The sequence below is a fragment of the Numida meleagris genome, chromosome 3 (genome assembly GCF_002078875.1).
Source record: "Numida meleagris isolate 19003 breed g44 Domestic line chromosome 3, NumMel1.0, whole genome shotgun sequence".
Classification (NCBI taxonomy): Eukaryota; Metazoa; Chordata; class Aves; order Galliformes; family Numididae; genus Numida; species Numida meleagris.
The window spans coordinates 26,667,899-26,680,080 of record NC_034411.1 but is presented as its reverse complement, the minus strand read 5'-3'; the positions used below and the strand labels follow the sequence as shown (position 1 = coordinate 26,680,080).

General features: G+C 41.6%; 1 protein-coding gene across 1 annotated transcript in view; it reads left to right on the top strand.

Annotated features, from left to right (window-relative positions):
* The window catches only part of PIGF (phosphatidylinositol glycan anchor biosynthesis class F), a 48,174-nt gene that overhangs the window by 34,478 nt on the left and 1,514 nt on the right, over window positions 1–12,182 (top strand). The window lies entirely within an intron of this gene.

The following is a 12,182-nucleotide window of genomic DNA, read 5'->3' as shown; positions in this document are numbered from 1 at the left end:
CCGCGCCCCTCGCCGCCAGGAGCGGCCCCGGCCGGGCTGCGGGGCGGGGGGGGTCGGCGGGGTGAGAGGCGGTCGTCTGAGCGCCCTGAATTTCGAGTGTTGGGGAACCCGAACGTGTGCGCCCGGAGCAGGTTCGAGCACGCACCTGAAAGGCTGAGGAGCGGGGGGCAGGTCTAATGAGGGAGTACTGCACGGAAAAGAGTGAAGACATGTTTCCACGCGTGGCCGCGGCAAGCATCTCCGCGTCCAGCGGCACCCGGGTGTCATTCCAGCAATCCGCTTTCAGCTGGAGTGGTGTGACACGCACTTAGAGGGAGAACAATCGCCTTTTCTGGTTTGTGATTTTTGGAGACTCGCGGTTAAGCCCCATCTGACCACAACAAAAGGCACCAGAAAGACCCTCTGTCGTGATCTGATGTGCTTGAGGTTGAAAATGAATGTAAATCCCACGGTGCACAAGGCTTATCTGAATACTCAATAGGACATGTTTTCGGATCAAGACAAAGTGTAACAGTTACTACTTGGCAAGTTTTTCCCTTAGCTGGTGTACCTCATGTGCCTTGAGAGCACTGAGAGGGAAAGCACAGGGTCATGGAACCACAGGGGTTGGAAGGGACTCCTGAGATCGCAGGGTCCAACCCCACTGCTAAAGCAGTTCCCTACAGCAGGTTACCGAGGTGGGTGCCAAGGTGGCTGTTGAATACCTCCAGAGAAGGAGACTCCACGACCTCCCACCCTTCGGATGTAAGTATTGATTAGATCCCCTCTCAACCTTCTCCAGGCTGAACAGTCCCAGGGCTCTCAGCCTTTCCTCATAAAGGAGATGCCCCAGGTCTCCTCATTGTCTTTGTGGCCCTCCACTGGACTCTCTAGAAGTTCCCCATCTTGAACTGGGGAACGCAGAACTGGACACAGTACTCCAGATGCAGCCTCACCAGGGCAGAGTAGAGGGAAAGGATCACGTCCCTCCACCTGTTGGCCGTGCTCCTTTTGATGCACCCTGATCCCCAGATGCACTCAGAGACCACCAACCCAACCCCTTGAGCATACAGAAGATGGTGGTATGTCCTCAGCCTTCAGGAGCATGCCAGCTGTACTTGGAAGCCACTCTCTGGAGACATGCTGAGAAGCCGGCGGGCAGCCAGCATAGGGCTTGGGGCACAGGTGCAGTGCCCTCCTACAGAGCAGCTCTGCCCAGCAGGCAGGTATGTCGTGCACCTATCTGAGCATGGAACAGGCCCAGAAGAACTACTTCATTGCGACCTGACTCATGCTACCCCTCAATACCTGTTAGAAGTTCTCAAGGTACCCACAAGGGAGCTGACAGCATGCATGCACACAGCGGCCTAGGTGACACCACTTCCTTTTCACTATGCTTGCCAAGGTACAGGCTCAGGAGCACCCCACACCTGCAGCCCTGGGTGGCATCTCCCCAGGCTGCCACTGCACAGGCAAAGGGAAGTGTGCTTCCTCCTTTCTGGCGCTTGCATAATTGCCAGCATTGCTTCACAAATCCCGTAATCATCATTTTGCATTTGCACAATCTCAGCCAAATTAGTCTCCTTCATTCCTCCATCTCTCGCAGACAATGGGCAGCCAATCAGCTTGCAATAAATATTTAGAGCAAATGAAGACTCAGAGCTGGTGAACTAAAATACTTGCTTGGATCTGCTCACCACACGGCATGGCTACAGAGAGTAGGAGTGGAACCTCAAAGAATTTCCTAGGAGCCCCATGGCCAACACATTTCTAGGAAACCACCCATAATGGGCTAGGACTGCAGTGCTCAGGCTGTGTCACTCAGAGTATTCTGGGAAGAGGAAATACAGCTAGGCTACCTTTTCAAGTAGGTTCTATTCCAAATATTCAGGTCAGTAGTGGAGGAAGATGTGCAGAGGAGATCTGATAAACTATGGGAAGTCTATGAGGAAACAAATCCTGGGAAATCCCATAGGTGGCCATGCAGCTATATGTCAGAAACTAAACTTTTCTTGGGAAGTAATTTCTGGGGTATACAAACTACTGCAAAGGAGAACACGAGAGTGAGTCAGGCCCTGACGTCAATCAGAAAGCCTTCCATGTGAATTATCAGCAGTGGGAAAAACAGAAAAGAAGGAGATGGAGTAAGGCCTTAGTAAGCAGCAAAAAACAAACAAACAAACAAAGTTTTGTTAGCCTAGCTAAACTCAACACACATAGTAAAGATAGATCTGTCAACTTGACTTGTTAGCATCTCTCTACATTCCATCTCTAAATTTACACAATATTTCTCAACTGTGCAGCCAGTCTCTGTTGTATGCTCCAGCTCTTCTCCACCCAAGTCCTCTTGGTCACCCTGCTAGATAACCCACCATTTCTCAATAAAGTGTCGTGTGCTACTCTATACTGACAATGTATTTCACAACAGAGGGCAACGTCTTCCCAATTTGGATGAAATGACTTAATGGGAGAAGACAATATTTGAGGTAGCACCCCAAAGAAAAAAAAAATGGCAGGTCCCTGCAACACTTCCAAGTAATAGGTGAGTTTCGCTCACGTTAGTTGTGCGTAAGTCAATCACAGGATTCATTTTTTTAGGCATGCATGTATTTGCAAGATTGGAGCCATTTTACAATTCTTACAGACTGGGGAGAAACAAAGTCTTTGTGAAAGTCAGTGAAAAGGACAATGCCATCTGAATGCCCTGTTTGCAGCATATTGTCTTTCAGACCATTCAGTCTCTCATTTTCAAACAGAGCTCCCCCTCACTGCTGTACGCAGCAGAAGGTAATACCAGAACAGACGTAACGCAAGCCGGTATTTCAGTCTGAATGACTCATTGTCGTCATCAATGGTGAGAACACCACTTCTGCAGTTTATGAATCAGATCATTACACGTTGCTTGTCTTTCCAAGATTAGGTAATGCAGAGAATGCTTATGTATATATACATAGAGCTAATACAGAGAAAACAAATTACATATTTATATTGTGCCAAAAATGGATAGGCAATTCAATAGCTGCAGATACAATTCTTTCTGAATGACAGCATCTACTTCATCTCAAATACTCTTCATCGTTTACAAGAGCAGATACTCATTTTCTCTCAGTTTAAAGGGTCCCAACTGCATTCTTTCTTCCTCCGTAACACTTCTCCTAAATACAGTGATGGTCTCCATGCAAAAGGCACACAGTCTGTAAAATTAGAATAGAAAGGATAACACATTTTAGATCATCAGCCGTAATCAACCAAATGTCCAAGTACACTTACCATTTACAGTACCCATGACAGTCACTTTACTAAAATGGGACTATCACAATAATAATAAATATATGTACACCACTTACTCCCTCCAAAGAGCAGACTAGTATGCTCCATTATATGAAAACCTCATGCACAGGTCTCTTCAATTTTCTAATGTTATCCTATTATGCTATTACAGCTTGTGATAGCATAGTTTTAGAATATCGTGTAACATAAATGAAAAGATGATGTCATAAAACATTTACTGCATTTCTCCCCTCTTTTTTTTTTCTCATAAGTTTTTTTCAAGGAATTCTTAAAATTTCAGGTTGCCTTCCTAATTATTGCCCCAACCATTCCACCTGCTGCTAATCACAGGAGGTCCCTAACAGGGAGAAAGATGCTGCAAAGGTCTTGTTCATAGATTGATACAGTTGATTTCCCTACAGTTTGGGAATCAGGTAGTTGTGTTCATCTCTCACTTTCTTCCATGAAAAGGTACTTATGAGATGCTCTGCTGCATGGATTTGCTTGTAGCTTCCAACTGTGATGTTTAAATGGCATCCAGATGCACACAGTCAGTTGTTAGGATGGTTTTCGTTGCCTTAGGTAACACAAAATGTCTGGTTACCTCTGTTAAGGGTTGAGTTCTTTTGATACTATGTTCAGGGAAAGAGCCTGAACAGAATAAATCACTACAGAGTCACTCAGAGCTGGGCTAAGTGTCTAAAGGAAGCAATTCTCTTCCTCACACCAATTTGGTGACAATTACTTGCAGTTCACCAAACATTTTGTTGGAAATGAAATCTGCCACACAGTGGAGTTTTTTGTACAGCTGCAGTTACCAGCATTGCCAGGCACAGAAGAGAGGATTAAGCAAGCAAGACCTTCCTCTAAGCAGTTAACATCTTCTCTTCAGGCTACCTATATGTGTTCATACATCACTATAGCACCAGCCCATCCCTTTCATCATTACTAAGAAATGTACACCTCTGTCTCATTCCAATGCTCGAAACTGTGTAGTCCAGTATGGCTCTTACATACCACAATGTACCAAACAGGAGAATGAATGGAGATCTTGAACCTTGGCTGCATGCTAGAGACCAGAAAAGGTATTCTTGGTTCATGAGTGGGACAGGATTTACAAAGGGAATACTGACTCATTCATGACACCACATATTTTGGAATTAAACTAATCCCCTGAAATTCTAGTTCTGGAAAGTTAAAATTGAGCAATTTTTATACAGTAGAGATAATCGTCCAGTCCTACTGGCTTTACTGGAAATTGAGGGAATCGCATAATGGATCCATGTGATAATGTTTCCTGCTGTGTGCTTCACTGTGCAACAGACTAAATAACTAAATTAAAACAACCTTTGAGGAGTCAGAAATGCCACAAGCTATAACCCTTCGAGCAAACTAAATTGGGCCTGAACCTATAATTTGGCTCTAGGACTGGCAGGTATGATCTGGCCATGTCCACAACATTGACATCTCAGACCCTGCAGGTAATGGTCCTTTCTCAGAGATGACTCCTAAGTGGTGCTGGAGAGTTCCCCATTAGGTTCCTGGTGTTATTCCTCTGAAAACTGCTCTTGGCAATGTCCTAGGGGTGTCCCAGTGATGACACTTGAGTCTTAGCACTCAAGAATATTTCCAGTTTCCTAGGACAGTTGTCATCACTGTGACGGCAAGGCCTTTGTGTTCTTAATCTCATTTTTACTGGGCTATATTAATTCCCATGCAAATTGTATTTCTTGGTTCTTATCAGCATTTATGATGGATTAATTCTGATTTCCTTCCCTACAAAAAAACACTAACCAGCCAACAAATAAATCTTCCAACTCTAAACACACGTACTTGAAAAATACTCTTTTAATTCCTTTTATTACAAATGAATCTGTGCCTAATGTGCATCTCTGGATTTCTCCTAGTCTTTGATGAACTTGCGATTTGGGTCTAAACTTCCAACAAAATCTGAAATTCTTTCATCAGCTTCTTTGAAGCTGATTCTTGATCTGCTTGGTAAATGGAAGCAAGTCCTAAAACTAATTAATCTTCTGCACATGGATAAGATTTTAATGCTGAAACAAGCATCTTTCTTATTTTAGTGATTTTTATTTTCACTGCTCACTGTGAAGAATGCCTGCAACTCCAGAGCGTCAGAGAGCAAAGAGAAACTTTTTAAAGCATTGATAGCTTCTAAGATGCTAATGGTTTAATAAGGCTGAAGAGAAGAGCCCGCTGGAAACTTTCTCAGGAAGGGTTATAAATATCCTGATAGGAAATGGAGGGGAGGTAGGAGACACTCATTGCTTAGTTCTTTGGTGTTTATTCAGTGGTTCTTTGGTGTAATCAATGGGAAACCATAATTTCTGATCATACTGTCAGTAACTTCACCTTCCAAATCTTTCAGTACATATACTGAACACATATATATAACACCTATTCCAATATCAAAACAGAGAGAGCAGGGTTTGACAATCGCAGTGTTAGTTCCCTTTATTTAATCTCAGTAATGCCGTTGCTGCACCCAATGAACTTCTAAGGTCTACAAGAAATATTTATCTGTTAAAAACATTACTTTGCAGAAAATATTTAATATTTTATGGTTAAGATTGCTCACTCGCTTCCATAAAGTCAAGTTCAGCATAATTCAAGCCTCTGAGAAACCAGAAAATACAGAGCATAATAGAGCAGTATGGATGCCAATCTTTATAGCAGTGCCTCAGTGTATCTGTAATGGAAATAATTCACCACTACTGTGACTGCCTTTCAGAGAACATTGTATATAACTACTACAGCACAGGCAGACCTTCTCTTTGGAAAAGCATGCTGTATTTACAGTGACACTTCCTGTACATGCATTCACTGACCCAATTTCCTAAGACCAATTCCATAATAATTATATTTTCTCTTTCCTGCTAGGCACTGTGTGACAATAGTTGGTCACATATGTATTATTAAGCCCACATTTATTTTCCTTACTTTACTCTGCCCAAGTGCTAGTGGCTAAAACATCCCTGTGTCCCAGCACTGGCTCAATGTACCCAGCTCATCAGTGGGAAGGGGCATATGGTTATCACAGGGTGCATATAGACATTGTTCTTTTGTTCCCATCCGCAGAAGTGATGAGCAGTGTGGGACTGAGGCTCCATCTGCGAGGCATGGCCTAACATATTTCTTGCTATCACAGTTAAACCAGTCTGCTACTTTTTGATACAGTGGTACTCAGTTGAGTAAATATTGCCACTTCCCATCTGAGGAAGGAAAAATAAAATAAAGGTTGCCTAAATGTTGATCTAAGTTCTGTATTACCTGGTTTCCAAAAGTCTGATTTTTGCTGAAGGTGATATTTTGTAAGGGCTCTAGCTACTGCCTGGAAGTCCTAACTCTGCATTAATTACAGGTTTGCAGCAATCACTAAGAAGGGAAGATGCTTCAAGGACAAGAAATTAAATCTTTCCTTGATCCTCAAAATGTGGCTTGCATAGGTATCTTTGCAGTTTATTGGTCCATAATTCAGGAGAAAGAAAAGCTGAAGCTGCTGGTGTCCTGAGGCTTCTAGTGAAAACCAATGCATGAGGCAGGATGTATGGCAGGATGGGTGTGGGTTTTTTTGGTGTGTGGGTCTGGCTGGTTGGTTTTTAACGTTTTCTTGCTGACTGGCTCTTTTATACCAGGTGGGGTTCACCACTGTTTTACTGTTTTCTTTACTGCTGTCATGTGTTTTATTTCTATTGGCAGTTAGAAAACACTGAGGCTTCTTTAGCAGGTATACAGAAAGACAGTAGCTTGCTTTTTTAAAAAGGCTCAAACTCAGTGCCAGTTTTCAACAGAGTTCAGCTCTTATTTACCCCTCTAGAAAAAAAAAGGGTAGTTCTCTCAAAATATGAGGGCTGCTCCAAAAGTAATGCCTCCTATTTTATTATGTTGGCCCATGACATCAGAGGTGGATATTGGTGGTATGGCAGTTGAGGTTGAACCTTCCCACCAATATTATGTTACATTTTGTTGCTGTGTGACAGATGGCAGCAGAGGGGCAGTCTGACAAAATGGCTTCTGACATGGAAGTGCATATGGAGCAAAGGTATGGAACTGAATTACTCCATGCAGAAAAAATGGCACCCACTGACATTCATCTGTACTTACTGAATGCTTATGGAGACCAAACAGTGGATGTTAGCACAGCGAGGTGGTGGGTGGTGCATTTCAGCAGTGGCCTCAGTGACAGTGGGTCAACTCTACTGGAGCAGATTGTTATGACTGCAGCATACAGGCTCTCTTTCATTGCTGGTGTAAATGCGTAGCTAATGGGTGGTGACACTGTTGAAAAATTACATTTTGTAGCTGTGAATTTGCTCTATCAGAGTTATTGTGCTCTTTGCATCTGTTGTAGTTTCCATGGAAATAAATATGTGGCATTACTTTTGGAGCAAACTACATGTATACCACAGCTGTCACTCAAGGTGGTTGTAACTTTCTTAACCTTCCATTTCTATCACATGATAGTGTCTCCCAGGATGTCTGAAAAATGAGGGCAATGAAGGGTAATGAGGGCAAAGAAAAGGATGCGCCCAAGATCGGTGCAAGCATTTCAAGACAAATTTTTTAAAAACAGTACAAATAAATGTTTCCCATTGCAAAACCAGTATTATCATGCCAAGTTAGGAATGACAAAATTCCTCAGCAGTTCATGTATTCATGAATATGCAGGAGTGCATTGCTACCAGGTTCACTGCTCCTTCCACCCGTTAAACCATCATCAGAAGGTGACAGTTGATGCTGGGCATTTAGAAGAGAGATAAAAAACAGACGTAGATTTTACCTTACAGCAATAGTTTGGAAAAAATCCAGTAGCGGCATGAGTCAACACAGTTGCATCAGCTTTAGTGGTGTCTGAGTTTGGGCACTGAAGGAATCCAAACCGAGTAGGTATTGGCTTAGAAAAAAACGTTGCATGGCCTTTGTACTGTTGAGCAGTGCAAGAGAGGGATAAAAGGATTTCAGGCACAGACACCTCCAACACCCCCCAAGGAAGCTGTCTGTGGCAACCCATGATTAAGTGTGATTGGAACCAGGCAAAATATTTTAATAGTGCTGCTTTTTCCTGAGTCAAAATGGGTTTCTTTTAAAATTAGCATGTTCTTAAATGAAACTGAGTGTCTTTACAAATGTTCTGATTTGTGCTCCATTCCTCTCTCAAAAATAAGTAACATGACCATTCATTTGCAATAATAACAGCCAAAATGCTGGGAGTAACGGTTATAAGTCTTCTGAATTTCAAGCTTGATGAGTTGTTTTAGATTTGTCTGCTGGCTCCAGGCAAATCTCAGTTCCCTTACTGGTTGTCCTGCTTCATGCAATCTGAAAAAACAGTAGAAAAATCTACTTAATGTTTTCAGACAGAGGAACTGTACTGTGTGTGCCATCCTTTAGCTGGAAAAGATACAGAAGTCGCTGCTTACTTCTGTGTGGATCTCTAGTGTCTTAGTGACCATGAGAAACCAGAAGAGACAGAAAGGAACTTAAGGACATAAGAATTTGCAGAAATAACAGTCCTACAGTAATGACATAAGAGAAGAGTAAAATAGGCCACCCAATCCCTAAAATAGTAACACTGCCAAATTATGAATAACCTTACAGAGTACTCCAAAATCATGGATAACTTTGTGTTAAAAGACTCAATTTCTTTCATGTCAGTAGAACTGCTTGTGGCATAGTTATGTGGAAGTCAGTTTTGTGAGCTTATGAGCAATAGTGTTGCATTAACTGAAGGACATCGAAGTTTTTGCTATTGTCAATAATGTGCTTCTTTTGTAGCCATAGTGAATCAGTCCTGTTTGCCACATTGTGCATTCTTTGATTGGTAATCTATAATAGCAAAAACACCTTCAATCTCATTTGTATCACCTATACAAATATGTTCTTGTCTCCCAGATAAATCCCAGGCTAGAGTATGATCCACACATACTTTCAAAGGGGACCAGAAAAGAGTTAAGTGCAAAAGGCGCTGAAGGAACCAGAGAACAGAGTGCTAGTGCTAATGACAGCTTTTATGTAAGTGCCCTGCCACCTGTCTGACTGCCTGCAGGATACCATCCTTTGTGCTCTGCTAGGATATGCTTAGAACATTTTAATGGGATGTGGTCTTGTTTTTAAAGAGCCATCATTATGGAGAAAACTTTGTTCAAAAAATTGCAACTGCGCTAGAGAATATCAGTGCAAATTGAACAAAGCATTTCCAAACCTGACTCAGTCTATATGTCCCACTTTACTTTGATTTCCCTCTTTCTTTTTTCCCCCTCCCGATTGTGAAGAACAAGTGGAAAGGGGAACTGTAAAGCTTCAATCACTAGTAGAATTCTAAGCAGGTCTGAGGATGGAATTTGGGGGTCCAACTTTCAGTTTGAGGTTAGCAGCGTGGACAGCCTGAAGACTGGGAGGCTTCAAAAAAACTGGCTTAATGCTCACATGAAGGTCTGAACAGGATATTTCCTATTAGTCTTCCTCCCCCACCCCAGGCTAGTACCAAATTACATATATTGCTTCAGATTTTCAACATTTCCCAATCTGGATTAATTTACATTTGGAGAGAGGGTGTGAATTAAACTGTTATAAAAGGCTTAGATGCAGTGCCAGCTTGTTGCTATGCTTTTTCAAGCATTAAATGCTTTTTCCATTAAGGAAGCCCTCAGAATTTCTTGCATCTGGAAATCTCTCTCATTGCACAGCTTATTTATAAATACAAAAGAAGACATACACAAACAATTGTATTGCATTTGTAATAATACAACAACTCCTGGAGACTTTTCTGTAGTTGGAGGCTCTATTGTATTATTGTCTATAGTAACATGTTGCCTTCTTCATGGAGATTTTAATCTGAATAAAAGCTAGCTGCTGCAGGGATGCAGAAATCAAGAGAAAAGTTAGAAGCAATACAGAAAAACAGAGGACAGAAGAGCACACACCGAACTGTACTGCCAATGCAATGAGAACTTGCAGCTTGCAGCCTGAATTGCACTTAAAGTCCAGAGCAAGAAGATGGGCTTGACACCATTTCTTAATTCATTAGATACTGACTTCAGCTTGCGTGCTTCATTTCATATGCCACAGACAGCATACATAGCCATGAAACTCTTCCTGGTTTTCTACTGTCATTTTCTTCTGAATTCTCTTGTATACTAAGTGCCTGCAGACATACAATTCCATTTTCTGCCAAGGGATGTGGTTTAATTCCTGTCCTCTGTTGGTTGCAAACAACACATTTATACCATGTGTTCTAGTTAAAACAGTAAAGCATTGGATGAGGCTTTATCTGAGTCAAATTTGGCTCTGTAAAGGATGGTCTCATTCTTGCTGTTGTTGATACCTGTATGAGAACTGTGTTAGTCACTAAGGATTTTGCTAGCAAATTGTATTCAAGGCCTGTTCAACTCCTCCCTTGGCAGCATTCACAGAAACCTCTCATTTATATATTAACTTAATCACTTAGCCTCTTCCAATTTTTATTGGCTCTGCAACAATTACTCTGGGAATCCCAAATTTCTCAATGATTAGTTTCCATCCTGAACCATTACCACCGAAAACATCCTCCAGGCACTTTAGTACAGTAATCTACTTTTGACTTATAGTCTGCCCTAACACTCAGCTCACTACCACCAGTGTAAGCATCTTCCTTCCAACTAGAGAATATGGGAAGGAGCTTAGAGCTGAGCACCTTTAGTTTGTCTCCACTGGGCCCACAGAAGCAGAAGGGACTCAGAGCTTTGAGAGGGAATTGTGGTGATTTTCTTTTCTTCTTTATTCACCCTTTTGAATTTAGAAGAGCCTTAGAGATTCTATACTTCCCTTTTACTGGCCTTCAATCCACTGGGAGTAAGTGATTGATATTGTGGGGTAGCTACAGACCACAGCTCATCTCTCACAACACCAGTACTAACTTCAGAAACAGCCTAAATGCTGGTAGCAAAAATCATTATCAGATTAACAGCTCGGTTACTTTTCTCCCTAATTCTTTGCAGAGTAAGACGGTAAGTATGTGCATTAGCAAATCATTCTTCAAATGTGACTAACAGTTGCATGGTGCCTAATATATAAGATAAATGTGAACTGAAATGCAAAGAAATGATCAGGCATCAGGTATTAAATGAAAAGAAAACAGTTACTTAAACACAGTGCATCCTACTGTTGTTGAGCTCATAGCCATCAGCAAAAGTTGTGGCAGCAAAAATGCATAAACAGGCTTAAAAAGATTGGAAAGATTTGCTGAGGGTGGTTTCATCCATGGCTATTAAATATGATGATCCAAATGCATATTCCAGCTCAGGAAACTGCTAAATTTTGTCATAAAGTTCTAGCAGAAGAAACATTCTACAGAGACCAGTGTTTCCTGAGCGTAGACTCTTGCACCCTGTTGATGATACAATATTGGACTCGCTAACTTTAAAATAGCATGAATGTTCCTTTATTTTGCTTTAGTATTCTGCATTTGGCTACTGTGTTTTGTATACAGATTGATCTGTGTCATACACAGGCTCATCTATACTGACTCATACTTCTGGTGAATTTATCCCTTTCAACCAAAGCAGTGAAATATGTAAGACTCTAAAAATAGGGATTTTTCCTAGTAAACAGCACACATTCTTCTCTGTTATTGTTCACAAAATAGAAATCTTCCTTTGCTTTTCATAAATGTGTTAAATGGAAATTTCTAAAGGATAGGAATCTATTCACACTGTGATTGCATTTCTTCTAAGTCTGTGATACAGATGCCAGGCTGCAGAGTGGTAGAAAATACTGATGTCCTTCTGTACCTCCTGACATAACCTGCAGCAGATCTGGCTGTTCTTGTCATTGTTAAAATAGCTGGAAAGAAAAAAAGAAAAACAAACAAACAAACAAAAACTACTCTATCCAGTGATATTCACCTATGAAGCCACATTGCAACTGAGGTGAAA